This window comes from Vanessa tameamea, chromosome 17 (genome assembly GCF_037043105.1).
Source record: "Vanessa tameamea isolate UH-Manoa-2023 chromosome 17, ilVanTame1 primary haplotype, whole genome shotgun sequence".
NCBI classification, from domain to species: domain Eukaryota; kingdom Metazoa; phylum Arthropoda; class Insecta; order Lepidoptera; family Nymphalidae; genus Vanessa; species Vanessa tameamea.
The window spans coordinates 8354310-8381176 of NC_087325.1; the positions used below are offsets into that span (position 1 = coordinate 8354310).

A 26867-nucleotide genomic window follows, 5' to 3' on the forward strand; every position below is an offset into this window, starting at 1 on the left:
TGCTCATACCGGAGTGCGTGTAATTTATATGTGCGGCCAGAATCATTACCGGAATCACGGCAAATAATAAAACAAAACGAGGAAAAACAAAATATTATTACTTCAAATAGTTTTATACATCTGCAAAATGAAGAATCTACTACGCATAAATATACGCCAATCTTACCAGAATTCTCACATTTGTTTACTCCGAAGCGAACTAAGTCACAACAAAATAATAGCAAGGTCAAAAACACAGTCGGCACAGCAAGTAGTAAAATGAATGAGTCAGAGCGGGACAGGTGCATTGAGCCGGACTGCACTCCACACAGATCAACTGATAACGATGACCATAGTAACATAAATAATAATAAACGCGAGGTGCATTTTAGCGAGCTTGTATCACGTTTGAAAGAAATATTATTTATTAAAAATTTAACTTTAAGTGAAAAATTTCAAAATTCTATTAAGTGTTGTATTGAATGGGTTATTCTTGTGGTGGTTGATAATATTTCTGACTGGCCGTATATGAGTTGTATTTTGGAATTTATCAGTAAATTTATCAGTGGATAGCAATAACAAAGTAATAAAAGTTAAATTATTGCAATGGAACGCTCAAAGCTTAAGACCGAAACTATATGCTTTAGAAAATATTTTACTTCAGGAAAAAATACATATTTGTTTAATATCTGAGACCTGGTTGCAGCCCGGCAGTTGTTTAAAAATTAATTCATATAATGTTTATAGGCAGGATCGTGATGACTCATACGGAGGAATCGCTGTTGTTGTTCATAAATCAATTAAAGCGCAGTGTAATAATATTAGTTTACCTAACCGGCATATACAAGCATTGCATATTAAAATTTTTAACTGTTGTCTTTTAGAAAATGTGATTTTGGTATATTGTCCGCCAAATATTAACACGTCTAGTTACGACTGGAAGTTATTATTCTCAAAATTGTCTCATAAAACAATTATAGGGGGGGACTTCAACGCACACCATTTAAATTGGTCGTCGAAACAAAATAGTAGGGGTGTTCAAATATATGACGCTTCTGTTGAATATAATTATGTTTCACTTAACAACGGAGATTCAACGCGAATTAAATACACCTCAAATAATTGGCAGAAAAGTTCCCCGGATATCTCATTTGCGAGCCCTGATATTGCTCTCCGTTTTGCTTGGAATATAATAAATGAAAGCTTAGGTAGTGATCATTTAATGGTTTGTATTTCTATAGATATGACATTAACAGGCTTTTATTTTAAAAAACGTAATTTTAAACAAGCAGATTGGCAAAAATATAGAAATATACTACACGACAAGCTACAAAATTTTAACATTTTGGGGGATATTTTAGAAATATACGATAATATTGTGGAACTGATTAATTTAGCGGCTGACGCATCGATCCCTGTGATCAAGTTTTGTGACAATCCCACGTCTAAATTCAAACCGAAACCTTATTGGTCACCCGAATTATCTAAAGCTGTGGCTGAACGGAGGCGAGAGTTAGCACAGCTTAGACGGAATCCTACACCGATAAATTTAAGTAATTTTAAAGAAAAAGTCTCGAATGTTCAAAAACTTATTAGACGGGCAATTGCCTATTCGTTTCAACAATTCTGCAGTACTATTTCACAAGTCCTTTCTAGTGGTGAGATGTGGCGGAAAATGCAATGGCTTAAAGGTTACAAGAGTTGCAAAAGTAATTTGGATTGGGAAAAAGCCTGCATGCTCCTAAAACAGTTAACGCCGGATTACGTTTTACCAAAATCGCCCAATTTTCATTCTCATAATAGTTATTTAGAATCCCCTATTTCGGTACAAGAACTAAACAATATTTTAAAAATTAAAGATACGGCCCCAGGTATTGATGCTATTTCATATTCGATGATATATCATTTTCCTAACAAACAAATATTAATTCATATCTTTAATAGAATTTTATTTGAAGGGAAAATACCACCACAATGGAGGGAAGTTAAGATTGTGCCGATCCCAAAACCGGGTCGTGATCCAAGTGATATATCATCTTTAAGACCAATATCGCTTATTTCTTGTTTATGTAAAATGTTACATAATATTATTACACGGCGTCTTGAGTGGCATTTTGAAAAAAATAAATTATTTTCTAATAGCACTGTAGGTTTTAGAAAGTCACAATCTTGTTTAGATAATTTAGTCAGATTAGTTTGCCAAATTCAAATTGGGTTTTCAAATAAACAACAAACATTAGGTTGCTTTGTAGATGTAAACAATGCTTATAATAACATTGATATTGTACAGGTTACACGTATATTAGATGATATGGAAGTTGGATCTTCTATATGCAGATACATTTGGGAGTATCTTATTGAAAGACGTATAACTATATTAGAATCACAAACTAATAACTCGGTCACAAGATGGACTTGCAAGGGTTTGGCGCAGGGGGATCCAATGTCTCCAATTTTATTCAATGTTGCAACTAGTGCTATCTGTAAAAATATCGAAGGAGTTTTTATTTCTCAGTATGCAGATGATTTTGTTTTGTATGTATCGGGCCAAAATTTAAGATTGATGACTATTACTTTACAAAATGCATTAGATAGTTTATCCATAATGTTAAAGAACTTAGGACTGGATTTATCACCAATAAAAAGTAAAATATGTTTATTTTCCAGACGTAGATTACACCAGCAGGTTAATGTTCTTATTGATGAGGTCTCTCTTGAAAATGTACAAACGGTTAAGTATCTGGGTCTATGGTTGGATAGGTCATTAAGATGGGGAAAACAAATTAACGAAATATGTAGTAGAGCTAAGAAATTTTTAAATATATTTAATGTACTAGTAGGATCATCTTGGGGTGTTCATCCATTACACTTAAGACAGTTGTATATCTCAATCATACGGAGTAGGTTAGATTATGCAAGTTTTTTAATAGACACTAGTGCCATGACAAATTTGAAAAAAATAGACAAGGTTCAAAACCAAGCAATGAGAATGATAGGAGGTTTTATTAAGAGTAGCCCTATACACACGATGGAATCTGAATTGTGTTTACAACCGATGTTTTTACGTAGAAGATATCTAGCTTCGAAATTTTTGTTAAAAACAAAGTCTTTTGATAACGGTGACACTATTGCAGTTATTCGGAAATTAGCTTCTATATGTGAGAATTCTGGTTATTGGAATAATAAAACCAAACCATTGCTAGTTATTGTATACAATGAACTATTTGATATAAACGTACATAGTTCACAACTTTTAGAAATGTTTTCTCTATCTACATGGGTCACTAACATAGATATTAATTCACATTTATGTCTTTGCATCAATAATGTACATGGTTCTAAAAGAAGTCATAGCTCAGTCATGTTGTTAGAAAACTGTATAGCAACCATTCAACAAAAGTATAGTGATTACTATCAAATTTACACGGATGGATCCAGAGATGATAACGGAATTGGGGCATCATTTTATGATCCACAAGCTGATACGACCGCAAAATTTAAATTAAATAGCAAAATATCCATTATGGAAGCTGAACTATTTGCAATATCTGAATGCTTATCATACATCAACTCATGTCAAGGTAATAATTTCGTAGTGCTTAGTGATTCTAAAAGTGCCCTACAACATTTAGCTCGGTGCACCTCGGGAAAGCGAGGGTTGCCTGTAGCATATTGTATTTTGGATTTATTTTTGAATTTACAAACACACGGCAAAAATATTAAGTTTCAGTGGGTCCCATCACATGTCAATTTGATAGGTAATGAAATTGCTGATATTGGTGCAAAGATGGGAATTGTAGAAGGTATACCTGTAAACCATATACCTTTTTTCACAAATATTTTGAGAGATATTAAAATTAATTGTATAGAAATTTGGAAGGAGTATTTTAACAAGAGGTCAGTGGAAAAAGGTATTTGGTATAAAACCATTATGAATGAGCCGCCTAAAATACCGTGGTTTATTAATGTTCCGCTGAGTAGACAAATGTTGGTTACAAGCTTAAGACTCCGATCCGGACACATTCCACTGAATGCGTTCGGGTTCATGATGAAAACCGTACAGTCTCCTAATTGTTCATTATGCAATAAAAGAGAAGATGTTTTCCACGCATTGGTGGAGTGTGCTCGGATTGGAGCTGAACGTGATACATTAGAATTAGAATTTGATATTAATTTACATGATGTTGGGTTATGTAATTTGATTTTGTCTAATCCTTCATCCAAATTGGCCATTAGTGTGTACTCTATGATAATCAAATTAATTAAGGTAAGAAGTTAGTGATTTGTAAATTAGAACGATGGGGCTGACATAGTCGCTCAACGACTAAAGCCTCTTTTCAATAAAGATTCAAAAAAAAAAAAAAAAAAGAAGAGGTTTCATAAAGAACATGAATAAGTATATGTATCAAAATAATGTTTCGTTTGTTTTAAAAATAAATACTTATTGTTAGAAAATTTTGAATAAATGAGTGTATTAACCAATTTTTTGTGTGTTGAATTTGAAAAAAATCCTTATGTGATAGAAAAAAATGGCCATCACTTTTGAAATCAGCGCACTTTGAAACATATAATTCAGTAAAAATATCTAATGCAGCTGACAAAAATTTTTTAATCGCAGACCTGTGTTATGTTCCGGTATGAAGGATAAGTGAGCCGTTGTAACAACAGGCACTAGGAACATAATATCTATAATACGAATGGTTGGTGGCACATAGGCAATTTAAGGAATGATTAATATGTCTATTGACGGTTACCACTTACCACCAGATGGTCCATTTGCTAATATTTCATCTTATATATCCTTATTCATAAATTAAAAAATATGTTTGTATTTTACAGTCTATGTGATCGTAAGCTATTCGTCCGATTATGATGAAACTTTGATCAGAAATCAAATTTTCATATCATGAAGAAGCCTCTGGCCCAACAAAACGAGAATTATTTGTGTAATATAAACATGAGAACCAGGTACGAGCTGCGTAGTATTAAATAAAAAAAAATCAACTTTCGAGCTGCGACCAAATATAATATAAAGGAAAATACGATTACCAAATACATTCAATAGTATGTCAAACCCAGTGAAATAGGTAACGAATATTTAACATGAATTTATCGCGGGTGAGTGCACACGTCAAAGGCATAATCAACAGAAGTTTGCTTTTGATAAGTTTGATCGATTAAAAAGGCCACTTGTAATTAAAATTGTTATTAACTGGTTTCTATCTATTTAATTTCACTTTATTACTGCCCTTTTAGATCCCAATATCCTGAAATCATATCCTAGGTTGACATTGTTGGGATATATATTGATTTTTTTGGTTCATTAATTCTCAGTACAAAGCCAGAAATTGGAATATACCAATAAAATTACATTACATTAACAGCCTGTAAATTTCCAACTGCTGGGCTAAGGCCTCCTCTCCCTTTGAGAAGAAGATTTGGAGCATATTCCACCACGCTGCTCCAATGCGGCTTGGTGGATATGCATGTGGCAGGATTTCGTTGAAATTAGAAACATGCAGGTTTCCTCACGATGTTTTCCTTCACCGCCGAGCACGAGATGAATTATAAACACAAATTAAGCACATAAAACTTCAGCGGTGATTGCCTGGATTTAAACCCGAAGTCATCGGTTAAGATGCACGCGTTCAAACCACTGGGCCATCTCAGCTCACTGGGCAATTTTAGACAGCAATACAATTTTAATTAGGTACACATCGAGACATATTGTTTCCTATAGGTAGTAGGGCGCCATGTCCTCTTTTCTCTTCACCCCTGACAACCTTTATGCAAAATTTTATGATTAACGGTTAAGTAGTTAAGTCGTGAAAGGCTATAAAGAATAATTAAACTAGCTTAACTAGCTTTTTTTTAAATAATTTAATTAGCTTTTTATTAGTTAAAAAAAATAATTGTATTGAGTTTACAAAATCTAGCACTCATTCATAACAAATACTTTAGACTTTACAAGGATCGATGACTATAATTTTATTTCAGTAATATACGTAGTTGGCAAAAAATCAACCTATGCTCCTGTCACCAGTGGGGGCGATAAGGCGAGGCTTTTTGAAGTACTACTCGAAGGTCCAAGTGTTTCAAACAGAAAATGGGACAAAAAAAATATTTGGAATAAGACACGAATATTTGGATCGTTTTTTCGCTTCAGCTTTTTCCGCAGTTACAGACTGTTGCTATTTTACTTTTTTCTAAACCTTTTATTATAATTCAATATTGAGCCCATCCTGCTTTAATTATCAATTTCAATCCCTACGTCGGTTGTAAACAACTTTTTATAGTCTTAGCGAACATTAGAAAATCTTCTTTTTTATAACAATTTTTTTTAAAGTTTTTATGTTAAGAAAAAAAAAGTATCTGAAAATTTACTTCTTTTTTGTCTTTTAAATAAAAACTCCGTGAAACTTTTATATTACCCTTTTTTCAAATAAAAAAGACAGTAAATTTTGATGATAAATAAAAAAAAGTTTTGTGTGTAATCTGCTTTACTTGGTGGTAGGGCTTTGTGCTAACCCCTCTGGGTAGGTACCACCCACTCATCAAATATTCTGCCGCCAAGCAGCAATATTTGGTATGTTTTATTACGGTTCGAAAGGGTGAGTGAGCCAATGTAACTACAGGCACAAGGGCATAATATCTTAGTTCCCAAGGTTGGCGGCACATTGGTGAAGTAAGGGGTGATTAATATTTCTAACAGCGCCAATGTCTATGGGCGGTGGTGACCATTTACCATCAGATGGCCCATTTGCTGGTCCGCAAAATACATATAACCCATCTGGCTTAATTATTTTATCACACAAAAAAATGTACATGCTTTTTAAAACTGATATGATGCCTTAGAGCTACACTGAATTTATGTAATCACCAAATTCGTTTCAATTAACTAAACAGTTTAACGAACAAATTTTAATTTATATTTACACTTCAAATTCCGTCCCACTGGAGAATAAGTAATTAGTAAACAAATAATTGAAGTACTTTGTTCAATTTAGATTTTGAAAAGTTATACGGCATCTTCGACAACCCAGTTAACCAAGTTTTGCAAGCTGCAAGTAATTAAAGTCAATAGTACATACTAGGAAAATCTAAGGAAAAAAATAGGCGGGTAAATTATTTCACAACTATCTCTTTCTATCACTTCATGTTGTAATCTATTAATTTGTTGTTGCGTTTTATTACTAAGAAAAATATAAAAATATTAAATTGTTACTTATATAAAAATTAAATAAATAAAAAATCAAATAAATAAAGATTGTTCTACATAAAATGAAGTAGCATTTATACTGAATATCAAAGAAGAGATTTTTAGCTGGAACGTAGTAAATATGATCAAACAAAAAAAACAGATAAAAAAAAATAAGTATGCACTGTAATAATAATTTCTTCGCCATTATATATGGATAGAAATGAGCAATGTTGTCAGTATGTCGTATTTCGATTTAAAAAATGGGCACCTAATTGACAATACCGTGATGTCCATTTTTTTCCAAAAGATTAACCCGCAATCGTTGCTTAACTTAACCTCTGGGTTATCTTAATTCAAATTTATAATATGTGTGTGTATATTGTGTATCAATGCAATTCGTCATTTCTTGATATTTAAAAAAGTTAAATAAAGTCTGTCTGATTCTACAAATTTAAATACTATGCACGCTACATTTTAAATACATTTTATCCTTTGGTATAAATCTGAGAATAAACTCGCTATATGAATTAATAATGAGTTTTGACTTGTCAGGCGTACGTCTGACTATTTATTTAATAAATTATAGTAAAATCGTTTATGTAGTTGATAAAATACATTTTATTTCAAGTAGTAAGGACCTATCAAAAATATTAATTGAATATGGGAAAATCCATCAATTTTTTTCAATTGGTTTTTGTACTTAAAATTCATATTCTAGCGAACGAAATAACATAGTTACAAAAGAACCAAGTATCGATATAAAAAGAAGTAGCAGTCGAGTTCATCTAGCCCATGTTAGTATCGAAATTGGTGGTTATTGAAATTTATAATAAAATTATAGAATACCAATAAATAAATATGTTGTAAAAAACGGAGTTTTGTAATAACAAAAAACTATTTTTCTTAATTATTTATTAAAAGCAATATAGTATACGCGCTACACACACTCGTGGAATTAGATTCGATCGCAGAGGGGAAAGGAAGGAGGAAAGGGGAAAATAAGAGAGTACCACTATCGTTTGCCATCATGGCATACGAGCCGGTTTCATCCTCAATTTCTGCTAAAAGCAACATGATATGCAGTCCGTCAATGAGCACCTACGTTCTTAAAGTATTACGGCAAACTCTTGAATTATACTGCTAATAATCCTCGATAAATCTATAAAGTATTATAGCAGGGGAGGCGAAGAGTGGATTTTTGCAGTGGCTCGAGCGTGTCAGATAAACATATAGGAAGAATCCTTGTACCCTTTAATATACTTTTATAAAGTATCAACCCCTTAGTATGGGGGCGTGTGTTGAGGAGAGCCGGTCAGATTAGTAAAAAAAAATCGATCCTCTGAAAAACGCGAGCGCGTCAGATTAAGTAATGACAGATTAATTACATTTAGAAAAGTGTATATTTCAATAATCTGACGATTTGGGAGTGGTGTTAAGAAATTAGCGAGCTCTGAAGTTGCAAAAAAAAATGTCATCTCGAAATACTCGAGCCGCTTCTAATTTTTTTAAATCGAAGGAATCACCGTAGGAAACATAGAGATATAATAATCTGACGGTTTCCATGGGGCGTTTTTGCGTTTGGTAGACGCTTGACGCTTTCGCGAGTTTGTGGTGTTTTGTCTATTTAAAGTGATTAGTCTTACATCCATTATAATCATGATTGACGTAAGTATATCGTGTGTTTTTTGTAAAAAAGAGACTGGTGAAAAAATAAAAATAAATCTCCAGAAACGTTAAAAAAGTGTATTCATGTTTTGGAGTATCGAAAAGTGAAGCCTACTGTAAGAAAATCGAGCAATAAATGGAAAATTGGAGCCAACTTGGTTCCTTGGAAAACAACTACCTGAAGCTTATGAAGATATTGTCATAACACCTGACATTTTAGGAGATACTTCTGATTTATGTACGTTTTATTTCATATATTATACTATCATAACATAAATATAACATAATGATCATAACTATTCTTGGTTACAGAACCCCGAGATGACGAGGATGTCCAGGAAATCGAAGAAATGGTATCAACCTTCGAAGATGAATCAGCCAGTGAAGATGAGAATTAACATTTGCATTCGTATATTCTATACGGGTCTCTATTTGATTTTTTTATTAATAAATTATACCTTTTTTATATATGAATACGTATACCTTGTTTCTAGAGTTCCTTTAAATCGGTCAGAATAAGAATAATCCTTCATGTAAATGTCAGATTATTATTCAGGAAGACTATCCTATCAATATGAACGCCGGAGTATCCCAGGATCACGTATTTTTTTTTCCGAAAAAAAAAATTATTATTCCTATGGGCCGCATCCAAATCGTCAGAAATTTTAATACGACTCGAGAAACTTTTTTTTTTTTAATTTTTCAACCGCTTGTTAAAGGCAGCCTCCTCGACTTAATCGTCAGATTAATACATAGTGGTTGTCAGAAATATAAAGCGCGTTTATACTATTAATGGCTGACACGCTCGAGGACTTTTATACAAGTGATTTTTTTTTTACATTTTTAACATTGATTACCCGCTCTCCTCCCCACAAAAATAAAAAACTTGTAATTAACTTTTTTTCTTTTTAAAACATTAACTTTCGAATTCAATAAGTTTCCATGACGCTCGAGCAACTGCAAATTTAGCATCCTCGCTTCCCCTACTATTAAAAGTTTGAAAACTTCATTACTAAAATTTCAATGAATCAATAAAAAATCAAGTCTTTTATATACTATTGGTAGGCAGGCCACCTAACGGTAAGTAGTCACGAATGACCATAGACGTTTATATCCCTCGTGTTTGTAGTTACACTGGCTCGCTCACCCTTCGAACTTTGTGGTACAGTATTATGATGAATTGGCAGTAATTACCCAGATGGCCTTGCACAAAGACCTACCACCATGTAAACTTTTTATTCAATTACTTTGTATTGACTGGGTTTGCATTTACGTAACTCGGGCATGTTGACATTGGAAATACGTATTGATTGCTGCTATCACGAATAATAAAGCAACTACTTCTATCTTTTTGATTTGTTTTTGATATGTGATTATCAAGATAATCTACACTCGTGGAAATTCTAACCTTTACTGATTTATTATTTGGTATTACATCATACAATTCTGAATCGGAGACACTCGTTGTTTTTTCATCTGGCACGTCGGATTTTGAATTTAATTCTTCGTTTTTATCTGCACTATCTGTTATCTTGTTACATTCTTCATTAGTACTATCGTCGTCCTTATTAGAGCGTTTGTTCTTTTCCAAAACAGCAATACATATCTTTTTCATGATATCAGGTGGTATTAAAATGGTTGCATCTTGATTATTTCTATTTATCATCGTAATGGCCCGATTAGTTTTATTTGTAGTTACTTCAGATTGAACTTCAGCGCTATTTTCAATATTAATAATTTCATTTATACCTTCTGATTCGATTGTATAATTAACGTTGGTCTCACATTCTTGAAATTCTTTATTCGTTTTATTTAAATGACCAATATTATATAATATTTCATTATTATCAATGTGTGAACTTCGATTAATATACTGCTCGTTTTCATTTTCGAAAGTAGTGTATACTCGACGATTTTTGCAAGATTTTTTAAAAAGCAAATAAATTACCATAGCAATCAAGATAAAGTACCCAGCTCCTATTATATGGAGACCATAAACTGGTAAGGTCACATTATTCTCTTCTACGTCTGACATTGTACCTGCAACAAAAATCCGCATAATATTTATTTAAAATAACGTGATTTCGAACATTTATCATTGGCTGTTAGCTTCAGCTGGCCAGCATTTAAAACACGATGATTATTATGATTTTAGATTTACATTGCATTCGTCTGAACTAACAAGAATATCGCGTCTTATCACGAATTTACGGTGGACTTTGTTGGGGATTTATCTCACATGTAAAATAGAATTTCGTCAAATGCCTGTTCTGATTCAACATTTCCGTCAATACTCACGAGATTAATTATTAAGAAATTAGGCATGTTAAAACTTAATAGTGGTAAGGCCTAGTTGGTAAGGTATGGTTGACAGTCACGTGTATCAAATATCTTATCCAGCATTAAGATATAAGATTAGACAAAAAAAGAGTTCTTAATTTAAGAGGAAAAATGTTATTGAGAGTTGAAAAATTAACTGACCGTTTTTTTTGTGTAATACAAAATGATATTATGCTAATTAGAAATAAATATTTAATTTATTTTTTTACATTGAAAAATGATTGATTATACACTTACCTTTTTGATAATTTTCACAACAGTATTGTTCTTTACACAAACAGAGGGTAAAGTAAAAAAAGACACAGAAATCAACTGTCCACTGTCACATTTAAAATTTCTTCTAACGTTACTCGACACTAAATGCCAGACGTCAAATCCGTAATAATAGTATATTATAATTTCCTTGAGGATAAATTGCAATGACGACAGTCAGAGTCATGATTTTTAGTATTATTATTAATACAAATAATATCCTTACTCGATACATATATAAACTATATCCCGTATAGGTACAACATATTGCAGTAGTAATTCATTTATTTTTCATGACTTATGACACTGACAATAGTTGGAAACTCCGAACAATTTCCAAGTTATGTAGACACGTCCCTTTGGTATACTTGATAGCACAATTTTGTCGTAGTACTATCACTATAAACTTAGATGTCATAGTATTATTTCTCGTTGATGTTATAAGAAGTATCTGACTTAAGTTTCAAGACGTTGATATACTGACAACTTGCGATTTGAATTAAATATTAAAATAATATTGCTTATAAAGAAGACGTAAAATCTAGTTGCTCGACTAAACAAACATTTTGCTTTGCTATTAATATTACACTGATATTCTACTATTTTAGTATACTTTTACGTTTATACAAAATAAAGTATACTTACAGACTGTAATGTATGGAACATAATATATCTTTTCAATCTATTACAGCTTGTAAAGATCATTCATGTTAAGTATATTTTTTATCTTAAGAAATTTTTAACCATATTTCGAAATATTCCTGTACTTTATTGGGTAGCATTAAGACAATTTACTTGACACTCTGTCTTTCTACTTTTAACTAATGTTTTCTATAATCTGAATTTTAAAATTTGCCCACAAAATATATGGTACAATTCAACTATTGAACATTATATTGATCTGTTCCTGAACGGCTGGACTAATTTTGATGATTTGTGTTTATCAGTGGGTAGTTTATGTCGCGATGCGATCATATTACATTGTTATGGTATTAGGTAATACAAAACTCGTCAATAGCTATCGAATTCAAAATGGTTGACAAACAGATGATAAATGAACTATTCTCTCTCCCATTTATGAATTATGAAATAAAAACCCATATGTATATGCTACTGTAAGCAGTATCACGGACTTCTGTCATTATTATTTCTCTTTGCGTTGGTTACAAGGAAGTTTTTATCTTTCAATCCGTAAGAATTGTATCGTTGAGATCTGTTAATGATTTTAATCGCATAATTATTTAATTTGATTTAACTTTTTTGTGTCCTTATAAAATATCGTATATCTGTCTGTCTGCCATATATCAATTACATATAAGTAACGAACATTCTTGTTACCAGTCATTGAGAACATGATTTATACAGCAACTATTTTTAATTTTTATTTGAATACAGTTAAGGACTTAATGTTAATAATTCTTACGTAAATAAAAAAATATATTATTTTTGAAAATAAATAATTATATTGCTTGTAGTTTGTATATTTTGATAGTGTTAATAAAAAGTTTAAAAAATAATATACTTTTATTCATCCTCTATATCACAATAGTACCTAGTAAGCCATCAACTTAAATTATTTGAATTGGCGAATTGTTTATCAATGAGCTTGAAGTGTTCTTTGAAGTCAAACTTCTTTAGAATCGTAATTTGAAACATCGAGAAACAATAATGCCTCAAGACAAACAAAAGACATTCAATTTAATTATTAAATTTTACTAATAATTTAATTTAGATAAAAGGTTTTTGCTTCCATTTACCCGGAAAACGTGAAACTTTATTATTTAAAACGCTGAAGAAAACAACGCTAAGGCTTATGAGGCCAATGTTACAAAATTTTTGTAAGTTTATGATGAATGATTATTATAATGTCCACTGAATTTTAAAGTTAGCAAGTCCAATATAATATTATCAAATAGTAGAGAAGTGTTCTACAAACAATTAAAAAATACACTTCTTTAATTTGTCATGTAGCATTTGATTTTATAATTTAACCTAATCGGCAACATCATCGTTAGGTGTAATAAGGCCTTGTTTCAAACTGCAGCAAAAATGTTTTCTTCTACAAAAAACAAAATTAAAAAAAAAAACGTGTAAAATCTAACTAAAAAAAACGTATTCAATATTTTAAGTTTTCGAAAAAGTTTTATAAAATTAAAAGAAAAACTTATCAAATACAAACTTTTCAATTTATACCAACGTATAAGAAGACGACAACTGAACCCTTGCCTAATTAATTATTTACCGTTTTGCTTCACGCTGAAGGTAGATGTTTTTGAACTTTCACTTTTCTTTACTTTTCAGCAGGGTTTGTACTGCGGAATATCTTAAAGATTCTACTCTTAATTTTGGATATTATAATACGTGTTTTTAGACTCGTTAGTTTCAGCGACAAGGTTTACGTATATATATATTTTTTTTGTTTTCATTGTAAAATGAAATTTTGAATTATACTTTATTCTCGTTTTTTAGGTTTCCGTACTCAAACTACATAAAAAATGTAAAAAGGGCTAGAAGTCTTAGTGACTTCGCTGTCCGTCCGTCTATCTGTCACTAGGCATAACTAGACAGTTGAATTTTTTTACAAATAATCTATTTCTGTTGCCGCTATAACAACAAATACTAAAAATAAAATAAAACAAATATTTAAGGGGCCTCCATATAATAAACGCGATTCTTATACCCCATTCTGCTCGACAACAATAATGGCAACAGGTAGGCACTTGAAATATTCTTGTTCTTCTATTTTTCTCGATATTAATAAATGTGTGTACCTACTGTTGATTACCTAGTCAATGGTACGGAACCCTTCGTGCGCGAGTTCGACTCGCACTTGGCCGGTTTTTAAACTTAATCGTAATTGTTGTACAGTCGGGGTAAGAAAAGGTTCGTCACCTTAAGATCTATTTCCGTGTGCTCAGTATGAGCGATAACCTGCTTTACCGATTGAGTATGACATATTGCGTCGCAATGTCATTATAAGTCGAATCTAGCAAAGAGTACAATAGCGTTTAAAAACTATAATAATAAGGAGAAGCCGTCAATCGGTATGATAATTACCAACTTTTCACGAAACCTCATAGTCCTTCGTGAATGCTCGTGTAACATCGGAGATTAGGACATTGTCTTGTCTCTTATAAGAGTGCATAGTATTAATCTTACTTGCTACTAATATTATAAACGCGATAGTTTGTGTGTATGGATCTGACTGATTTCTCTGAGGTATGGATGGATGTTTGTTACTCTTTCACGTAAAATTTACTGAACGGATTTGGATAGAATTTTGCACACAGATAGAATATGTACTGGAATAACATTGTATATTTTTTGAACATTGAAAACATAATATCTTCGGGAACGCGGGTGAAACCGCAGGACGGAAGTAGTTAAATAAAATAGTACAAATAAATAGTAATTATGGTAAAATTTATTCATTTAAACAAATGTTATTTATTATAAATTTTATTATAAACGAGTATATCCGCCATTCGTATCAATCACAGCTTGTAATCGCTGTCGCATTGATCTAACCAGGCGAGATCATATGTCGGTTCCTCTGAAGCCCTCCCAGACACTTCGGCAATGTTCCACGACAGCTGCTTTGGTTCTATCGTTATTATTTATCCACCGCTGCACCATCAAAACCCATAGATTTTCGATAGGGTGCCGATGGAACCACTCATCATACGTCACGTCATTACATTAACCGTCACTTAAAATAACGGCCGAATAATATTACAAGCGTTTTTTTTCTAAGATTGCAAGATATTGCAAGAAAACGCGACACGCCAATTCAGTAGAAGATATCATATCTAATTTAAATCTTGTAATGACTAATTAGGCCATAAAATAGTTTTTATGTTGATATGACACTAGACGTAGTCCAAAGATGTTACACTATTTTGAACCAAGTTATCATACTATGTTAGTTTAATTTTATATGCAGTTGTCTGTTTAGTGCTTTAGATTCAAAAGGTACTAAGAGTTTACGACTTGATAAAGGAATGAATTTGAAAACTGACGAAGGTTTTCTTACTCTGACTGTACAATATTAAAATTTTGTGTGGTCATTGAACTTTATTGGTGACATAACAGTATAACATAATAATGTTTTAGATTTATGGTTACAGGAGAGTAACTCTTGGGTAGCTTACATAAATACAAATTATAATTGTGGTAGAAATTTGTTGTATACGAACGTGATTATTTTACTTATGTGATTCGGTCACGTTCGTAGTTTTACATTGTTTTGCCCGTAGTGAATAAGGCCACTCATAACAATTGATTAATCAGTTTAAAAGTAGGGTATTTTCGTCAGTGAAAAATAAATTATATAATTTGATAAAATTTAAAATATATTTATTTATTTATAATACAAAACTGTATACATATCATTACAGGACATGGTTGACCTAATTCGATATTTAAAAATATTTAAAATAAGTCTCTACATTATATACGATATAGTCCAAGTGGAAGAAGTATGAGTTCACTCAGGCTGCAATAAAACAAATCTACGTTGTCGGCTATGACGTTGAGGGTACGTAACAAGCGCGTCAGTGGCGTCTCCTTGAGCAACTTGGTTCGTCCGTTAGCACCGACTAGAAACGACGATCGATGTCTCCGCCACAGATATATATATATATATGTAGAAATATACTCAAATATTTTGATTTGGAGTCATAAATAAATAAATAAATATTGGACAACATCACATACATTACTCTGATCCCAATGTAAGTAGCTAAAGCACTTGTGTTATGGAAAATCAGAAGTAACGACGTTACCACAAACACCCAGACCCAAGACAACATAGAAAACTAAAGAACTTTTTCTATATAGACTCGGCCGGGAATCGAACCCGGGACCTCGGAGTGGTCGAGTGAGTCGGAGTGGAGGTCGTCATAAAAGCGCATTATTATTTTATTATATTAAAATTGAAAGTCGTTATTTTTAGTCTGTATATCACGTGACCTAAAACACGAGCCACCGTGGTGTGGCGTCAGATAGGCAAAAACTGACATTTAAATATCATCTGGCACTTTGATAAACAACTTTTCCGGAGTTTTAATGCTAGTATTTGTCTACACCAACGATAGCGATTGTAATTCATTATTTTCCCAAAAAACACCATACATTTATAGCTGTTAACGTTGAATGAGTGCCAGTCGTACATACGCAGCTGTTGTTTTTACCAATGTGACGTCACCAAAATGACCGACAGCGTTTTCGCGGGACAAAAAACGTTTAAAATATAATTTAATTTTATGGCAAGAAAACGTGTAACATAGGCCTCTCCAATTGTACGCCACGGTTGAATAGTGTCCTGCATTACAAATCAATCGATTTCACTTGCTGTTAGGACTTTGTGCAAGTCGCACTCATCAGATATTCCACCAAACAACGATACCTATCATTGCTGTGCTCCTAGTAAGTGAGACAGAAGGTATCAGACTGGTAGCACATAACCGCTTTGAGAAAATTAATATATCTTGTGGCACTTAGCATTAGGTGGACCATTTTGCAGTCTTCCTATGCTTACCTATTTTAAATAAAAATATAATAAGTTATAAGGTAAATTTTATAATTTTGCTGACTTATTAGTTAAATAAATTTATATTGATATACTTTGACATTTTGATTTTATTTCGAGTCAAGCACAGCTGATCTATTTCATCACTGTGTTAAAGTAAATTTAATATTTTTAGTTAAATAATTAGTACGCAAAATAGAATATTGTTTTGCATTGTTTGATGCCAGGTGTTTTGCGGTATCGAAGTCGACGACACAGTTTAACGATTTTGAAGCGAAATTCTAATCGAATCTATGCGACAAGTATTCATTATCAAGATCGAATATGAGTGCGGAGAAAAAACATTACTAAAAAAAAAAATACCTACTTACTTTAGATATTTTATTATATAATGACGGAAAGCACAGTAGTAATATAAGGTAATATTTTCATTTATTTCTTGCCTGACTTACGTTTTTAATCAAATGTCATACATTCTATTAAAATAGTTTTACATAAGTTTTCGAAATTACCATAATACTTTAAATTAGTCTAAACTAAATATTTCCGTACATATGTGTTAATTTAGCCAATCAATGAACAAACTGTAATTTCACGTAGTAATTAGTTTGATGAGCAAAAATATAGTTAAATTTAGTTCATCCGTGATCCTGAAAATTAGACGATTTATATGTTCATATCGTGAAATTAATTGGCGTCCGGTGAGCTGGTGAAATAATTTCGAGGTTATTTTCATTATTCAGATGAAATTTGAAGTGTAGTATCCTTGTCCGAGTGATCTAACAGTTACAGAAAGCATAGCTACAGAAAAGTGATCTTAAGAAAATTACAATATTTTACATAGACTCACAAATCTTTAGGGAATTATTAAAATATCTACCTATTTTCACTCCTTTTCTTACCCGCCTTTCCTTCTTAATGCACGAACCTCTTTAGCTTCAAAATGGCTGAACAATTATAGTTTTTAATAATCGCCTTAAAATTACTATTATTTTAATTAAGCTTCGATTGTTTATTAGGTTCAAAATCAAAATATACTTAATTCAAATAGGCTACTACGGGCACCTTTGAATCGCCATTTTACATAACCGTATTAAACGTACAGCTACGATGATCGGAATGTAGGTTATACCGAATAGAACTGGCAAGAAACTCAGAAATTTATTTTTCTAACATTTGAAATACAAAGTTATGTCAGTTAAATACAATTAAATATAATATAACCCATTAATGGCATTATTATATCTAAACTTTTCGTTATAACTTTTTTTATGATAGAGATAGACGGGACGAGCAAATGGGCCACCTCATGGTAAAAGGTCACCACCGCCCGTAGATATTGGCGCTGTAAGAATATTAATCATTTCTTACCTCGTTAATGCGCCACCAACCTTGTGCCTGTAGTTCCTTGACTTATTGACTCACCCTTCAAACCGGAACACAACAATACTGAGTACTGTTGTTTGGCGGTAGAATATATGATGAGCGGGTGGTACCTACCCAGACGGGCTTTCACAAAGCCTAACCAACATGAAAATAACAATAAAAATAGTATTAATATCAGACACAGGTTTAATCTCGATTTTTTCCACCACTGCTTAGCAAATATTGTATACATATGTATGTATGTATGTATCTATGTAGGTTAACGTTAGCAGTGGAACATACAACTCTAGTTTAAAGCTGAAGTACATAGAGTCGCTTATAGACACAAGTACCAAATATTTCACAAAATATCCTCAACAAATAAATGTAAATAACATCAGCAAATATAATAATCCATAGAATATTTACTGAATATTGTTGAGAACGAATTCTCGGCAATTTCATAGTAAAATAAAAATGGTAATATTGAGCAAATGCTTCATATAAAAATCTACATCACACAAGCTAGCCAAGTTCATTGAAGTACTTAGTGGTAAACTGAGCATTATTGTACAAACATCTTCAATACGCCTTGATCAGGGTGAATCTTTATTCACAACTAGCTTATCCTTGCAGTTTTACTTGTATTTACTGCGTGGCCTCCGTGGGTTGTATCATAATAAAATCTGATGAGTGTTAAGACCTCTTTTAACAAATGAGCGATCTAAAATAAAAAAAAATATACAAATTCTGAGTCGCAATTTCAGGTTTAACACAAATTAAATGTGTAGCTGATGTAGCTTTATAATATGTATTAGTGATGACAGACTTATGATTATGTTTATTTAAAAATATTGCGAAGTAATTACCGGTAGGTATTCAACCGCTATATTAAATATTTCAGTGCTAGTGACAAGGGTGAGTGAGGCAGTTTAATTACAAGCTACATAACTTAGATACCTTAGTCGTCTTCGACTAAGTCACTTCTATATCTATTGCTATTTAATATACCTGTAAATATTCATTGATTTTTACTAATTGATCATAGCACAAAAACTTTTATGAATGTGTGTGTTAATACGTATATGTCTTTATACATACATATTATTATATAGGAATGGAGGTATGTAGGTTTGTTGTTATTGTTTTTGTTTCCGTTCCGTACTTCACGAATACTACTGATTTCGGGAAAGTTCGCGAACTTTTCCGAAAGTAGTTGTTTATCTTACTTCTACGAAGATCTAACCATGATTGATGATGACGATGATAAGGCCACATAACCCGAAGTTCTGGGTTCAAAGCGCTAGTTCAAAGGTCGGTAATTCTGTTTTTCTTTCGTAAAATTCTCACTGAAAACCCGGAACCTAGAAATTGGAAGATTGTATACTCCGTGCCACGGAAATTATTATTATTAAATTTATTTCATGTTATTGTATAACTGATTACACAAATACATATTTGCAGCGCGTACATAGATGGCTCCATTTGAGAAGAGTTCGGAGCGATGCCCTATTATTATAATTCCTATAGTTGTTATTAAATATCTAACTGTATACTTTATTCGATAGCATAGACGACTGCCGTTCTTGAGAGTTAAAGATTATGTAAACGTCAAGTCTCTTCCCTATTAAACTGGATTTGTCTCGAAGAAATTAGATTGTTCTTAAAGTTTCACACAAAGATCTGATAATCTCTCATGAAATATTTTATTTAACCTTCATTATGTTTATTAATTGTGTTGATTCGTAGAATTATCATTTTAGAAGTAATTTAAATGACTTCTTAAATTGATGATACTTCTATTTAGTAGTATCATGTCATTGGGACTATGATTGATAGTTCTCTATAAGTTTTTTAAAACAATAGTGTATTTATGTGTATGTGTATTGTTAGCGTTTTGTAATTATGTGAGATTCACGAGCCTGTTTGTAGTTGAAGCTGGTACTGGGGAGCACCCGCCCAGATGTGAGAGCAATACTCCATGTGAGGCCCAATCTGCGCCTTGTATAGTTTTAGGCGATGGAATATATCTTTAAATAGAAAATCAAAAAGTATTATATTTAATTTTTTTTTTAAATTACATTACTAAGGTGTAATTTACAGTATATAATGTAACCCAAATGATAAAATTAATTTAGTACATCACTCGACGAATATCACCCAACTATGTATTCGCATACCCACCGCAGTTAAATTCTTGATCAAATGTTTCTTGTTTAAAGGTATCGTGGTATCTGTATATCAATATAAATATTAATAAATGATTTTTAACTATATTCTATAAATTGTGCCATATTTGTCATTTAATAGATCAGGTTTATTTTGGGCACAATATATCAGAATTACAATTTAACGCAAAAGAAAAAAACAGTTAACATTGTTGTCATCCATTCACGCAGTCATTATTAATGCAGCAGCAATTTTTAATTTTAATATTTAAACACTCATCTAAGTCGTCAATAAATAATAACAATTTATTTAAATTATATTAATTTGTTAATCAGAGTCAATTCCGTAAATATTTCGTTTTTAAATCGGTATTTATGTATGATATAAAGATGTTCCATCCTGTATTCTTAAAACACAATTTGTTTCACTTTAACTTTAGGCAGTAATCTAAAATACAGTTTAATAAAGAACTTTTATGATGTAATAAATAACATGTTTTACTACTAAACGTTTAAATACGACTCTAAAACAGAACGATCAATTTTAAAGTACCAAGTTTTTTTTTTAAAGAGACAGACTGCGCACAAAGCTTTTAAATGATTATAGTCAAAAAATCGTTACTTAGTTAAAATAATTACAAGAGTTATAATTTAAGCAATAATAACATGAATAATAAAAAAATGTCTGTCTGGGGTAAATATCACCCACACATCACGTATTCCATTGCCAAAAAGCAAAACGTAGTATTGTTGTGATGGCGATCACTTACAGGTAGTCAGGTCAGTCTGCCTTATCATTGTAAATATAAATAAATGAAGCGTGCGTGTGTTTCTTTAAAAAAAAGTAAGAATATTCTCAAGTCAATATGTGTTGTATTTTATCTACTCTAAATATTTAAGTTATGCCGCCATTTTTTTTTCTCGTCGGATAAACTCTATCACGCTTTTCTCCCCCGTGAAGTGTAGAACACGCCGGTGCCGTGAACGCCTGGTGCGCCCAAGCTCACCTGAATACCCACAAAAAAACCAATGCTACCCACTCCTTCTCTTCAGCGAGTCATCACGGGAACGCTTGCGCGTGCTACTGTGATAAACTTGTGCTGCCGTATGCGTAGTCATAAATATATATTTCTATAAATAATTATCTTGAAATTTTCATTCAAGTCGAATTGCCTGAGTAATCTTATTATCTAAAGTACTAATTCTGACACGTAATTACTTATCCTTAAATTTAATTTAATATACAAAAACTTTTTATACTACAAATGCTGTCTTTGAAAATTTAATATTAAGTTTACAAAGTTCGTTTACTGTTTTAAGCCATCAAAGTGTTCTGTAATAAACACATGATGTACTTTTATTATGAAAGTTTTTTTTCGAAAATAACGTGATAATTTCACGGTAATTTTTAAGAAAGTTTGATTTAGTCGCTTTGTAATATTTTAAAATATGGAAATTTGTAATTTTTAACGAACTTACTCGTACGTTAGACTGAAAATTGGAATTGAGTAGCTCGTGATAAGATTATAATGTAAACAAAAAAATAAATATATAATATATATATAAAATAATGCAAAACATTTTTGGCATTATATTTTTTTATTGGATATCATTATGTATCGCCTTTGTGTGCCATTGCGATATTAGAATTTAATATAAAAAGTTTATAGACGTAATAAAATCGGGAAATGACGCCATTACTCAAGTCTGCCTTTTGCATGAAATGTGACTTTACTTTGATGGTCGAAATTAAAAACGGATTTATTTAAAATTTCACAAAATGACCGTAATATGCCATAAAAAATCGACTAAATTGTTTAAATAATATTATATTATAATAAAGTTATTATTTTTTTAATGATAATTTTTTTTCTGTAATTCTTTTATTGTTCTTTTATGTCATTTTAATTATTACATAGTAATTAACGTTTGATGTTAATGAATTGTTATATGTAATGGAACAATCTTAATACTTTATTTCAAGAGTTTAATAGAATCTGACAGAATCGAATGATACGATCAAAAATTTTATCCGTCAAAGTTAGCTACATTTCTGTCTTTTATTACAAACTTGATGGTAAAAGTTTAAGTTAGAGTTGTATTAAAAGTATTTTAAGAAGATTTCATAGGATATTACCATAAAATCACTATATAAAGACGTGCATTAGCACAGAGCTCAGTTGGGAGACGTAGATCTTTGGTTGAGGTCGAAGTTTGATATCTGAATACACACTTATGAAGTTTTATTAATTTGTTTTTATTCTTAAAGATCTCACGATCTGTATTAGTTGATAGGCGAGAAAAGTACTAATGTTAAACTGTCTACGATTTAGCCTTAACAGCTATTTGCATTCCAACTGATACTGTAGGCAGCCATTTTGGGGCATTGCATTTCATCTATACATATAATAAAATTGGAGTGTCTGTTTGTAATATTAAAATAACCGCTTTTTACTAAATGCATATGTATGTTTACACGTTATATATAATAAAACGATATATTTTTTTATTTTTCTCTGTCTGTTTGTTTGTTCTTCTGGCCGATTTTGATGGGATTTCAGTGGCAGATAGCTGATGTAATAAGGAGTGACTTAGGCTACAACAATAACTTTTTTTTTTAATTCAAACGCGCACTTGTCATGACAAATTTAAACAGAAGAAGACCATCTCCTTCCAGCTCCTCTATTTACCGAACATGACATGTATAACGCTCGGGAGAATTCTCCGCCCACTTCTCACAAAACATTAAAATATAAAAGTCAGACAGTTTCTTGTATTATTAGATTCTTACACACCGTAGTAATATTTTGGTCTCTTTACATTGTACGACGTCGAATACGTGAGAATGAATTATTGTTATTGTAATAAAAAAAAAATTATATATACAAAACATAACATCGGTCGCAGCGCCACCTACCGGGTTCAATATAAGCCGTCCGTAGACCCAATTAAGCACATATTAAAATTTAATCAAAATTAGTCGAGTTGTTTTGGAGAGTTTACATACATACATATATAGAATCATAAAAACATGCATACATATATATATAGAAACATAAAAACATACATACAAATAAATTCATGAGATTGCATAGTAAATGTATACATATACATGGAATAATAAAGGATATTAAAAGGAATGACATTATATTAAACATACTTTTTTTTCATACGTTTTTGGTGAAATCGTTCGTGTATATTGGAAACCCACTGGACCACGGTCTAGTTTGTTGGCTTATTGATAAGTCAAATCGTCGATTTGAATAACGTAGTTATTACTGTGCTAACCGCTGGACTATGGTGTAGTTTATTTATAAGACTATTAGTCTTTTATACATCTCAGCTACGGCTGTGATACCTGCTGGACTTTAGTTCTAGTTCATATATTATTTAACAAAGTGTTGGCACACTATAAAATTGCACTTCCCATGTTCGAGGAAGTTTCGCCGATCTATGGTTGGAATCTACAGTTGATGGCGGGCGCTGGGCTAATTCAACCTCCTTCCCCTTTTATATTTTTCAAAACAGTTAAATATATAAAGATGGGTAGGAGCGACATCCTTCAGCTACTCGTAAGAGGTGTTAAAGGAAATGGGACCGGTATCTCATACATTTGATTATTATTATTCAAATTAATTAAACAGAATATTTATATTAAAAACGCATTTAAAAGATAAATCTGGTTTTATTTGACTCCTCTATAGTCGATTGAACTTATAATCTCTGACGCTCTAAAGGAACATGGTTATTACACAAAATCAACGTTATATGGATCCTAACTAACTAGACGAAATCACGAGCCAAACCGATATTTAAATATAAGAAATATAAACGTAAAATTATATTTTAACTAAGATAGGCAGGGAATAGTCACAGCGTGTTCTAATAGATCAACGCAAATCGTTGCAACCAAGGACACGAATATATGCGTGCAAGTTTAAAAATGATAAGACTATTAGCGAGTTAAAATGTCGGTATTTCGAGGAAATATGTAAATATGGTTTTCAAGGATACCAACATCTCATTTTACCAAAAAAACATTTTACGATTTTTTTTCGTGGATTGGATGGAGTGGGTGTATTCGAAGCCCGATCATTGCTTCAATAAATACACTACTTTCAGCGTATCGAAATATTTATTAAGCCGAATTAAATACCATAATAAATTTATAAATAATTACGCATGTTTACATGACTATACACTTAAATTTGCAATTAATTTAAAGAAAACCAAACAAACGATGTTTATATAGCAATAAAACGAGACCAACTAAAACTCCGTTTACATGTTGTTTGATGTATCGCACGCATCATGAACTACGTTCCAGATTCTCTGTACGTGAGTAAATTTCATCACTTGCATAATTTGGTATACCCGTATACCAAATAACACAGATTAATCTAAACTTATACTAAAATTTTAGTATCTGTTTGTAATATTAATATATACAATTTTTGTCTGTTAACAATAAATATACATTATAAGCATTAAATGTAACTGTTTGGGAAATCCCGCACAATAAAACAGCGATACGCGGAGATTTACTTTTCAAATTAATTTCTCCCAGCTCCAATAAGTGCTTCCATATAGGACCAGCGTCTGCTAAGCCACTTTTTTTGAATTGTAGGTTCTATACGTACTTTAATTTATTTAACTAACGCATTAAATTTATAAGTTATTAATAAAGAACAGTATTGTGCTGACTTAAATAGATAAGATGATATTAAAATCCTTTGAATATTATTATTCAAATAATAATCGAACGAAAACACAAGATATACAAAGCAATAATGTTGCACAATGCGTATACCTATAGATATAAATCTATTAAGCATGTCGGTTACGCGAATTCATAAGATATTCCTCTACCAAAAAGTGCCTAACGCGGCTAATGAAATTTCACTTCAAAAATAGTTACTCTACATCTTGACCGCGTGTAATGGTGGCAATAATGCTAGCAGCATGTCCCCGTTAAAACACAATCCCTCTGGGCAACATGAACCAGCCTTCCTGTTCAACTGCAAAAAATAGTATTATATGTTAAAGTTAAAACTTGTTAATTACAAGCATTATTATAATTATAAATTCTGTACGTAATTATTTAAATGAATCAACATAATTTAACTTACGGAACGGAAACAGCGATCTGTGTACTTTGTTGGACTTTAACAATCCCGCCTGGGAAAATATTGTACCGACAAGCTGTATTTTTGTGTTCTGGTGAAAGGTGAGTGAGCCAGTGTCACTACAGGCATAAGAGCACAAGGCTACCGTGTTTCTACCAATTAACGTTCTAAATACAAAATTTAATACGCTATTCTGTATGTATATATCTGATCGGTTGTTTTAATGATTTCTGTATATATAATACATAAATAAAATTGTATATTACTAGCTGAACCTGCAGGTTTACCCGCGCGAAATTTATAAAACACACACATCCAAACCCCGTTTTAACCCTAGGGTTGGAGTTTCGTAAAATCCGTTCTCAGCGGAAGTCTACACCCTTTAAGAAACCTACCTGCCAAATTCAAGTTTGTTGGTGTTAGTTCCTGAGATTTCGTGATTAATCAGTGAGTGGTATTTCGCTTTTATATAACCAGTTCTAAGTTTCCAGTTCTTCTCAGTAGAATCTACATTCCGAACCAGTGTTAACTTTAAACTAAAAATGATTAAAACATATTTTGATTTTGATTAAAGTGTTTCATTTTATTTTTGAATAACTCGATGTTCTACTTTATATTCAATTAAAGTTATATTTTACATTTACTTGATTACAATGCGTCGTTAAACGATCAATAAATTTCAAACGTATCACGTAAAAAGGCTTTTGTTGTAAGTAACAATGTGTAATTAATATTTTATTACTGAATGCCATCGGAAAGAGAATAGGGTTGAATTCAAACAATTTATATATTACATTATTTTTACTTGTCATTATGACCTAGGATCTAGGTCCTAGATGATATTTGTAATTGTCTAAAACTAGCTATCCGTCCCGGCTTCGCACGGCCACCTGGTACCACCACGGTAACCTGTAACGGCCTAAGGTCTCCTCTCCCTTTTGAGGAAGTTTGCAGTTTATACCAAAACCGCTTCAATGCGGATGGTGGACACTTCAACTCAAGATGTAATGTTTTTCTTAACCGCCAAGATGTAATACAAACATAAAATAAGCACATGAAAACCCCAAACATCGGTTAAGATACACATGTTCTAACCACTGGTCCATCTCGGTTTTTTTCGCACAGGTATTTAAACGGGGTTTAAATAATACGCTTACATTGTAATCCAATATTGGTTTACGTGATGAATGCCATTAAATTTCCCAGTCGGTATTATTTCTTCGGATATATTCAACAATCAT

At 31.8% G+C, this 26867-nt stretch overlaps 1 protein-coding gene across 2 annotated transcripts in view; it reads right to left on the reverse strand.

The window, feature by feature from the left end:
• LOC113400504 (neuropeptide CCHamide-2 receptor-like) overlaps positions 1-26867 on the reverse strand; it is an 89917-nt gene that overhangs the window by 27415 nt on the left and 35635 nt on the right. The gene's annotated exons all lie outside the window — the stretch shown is intronic.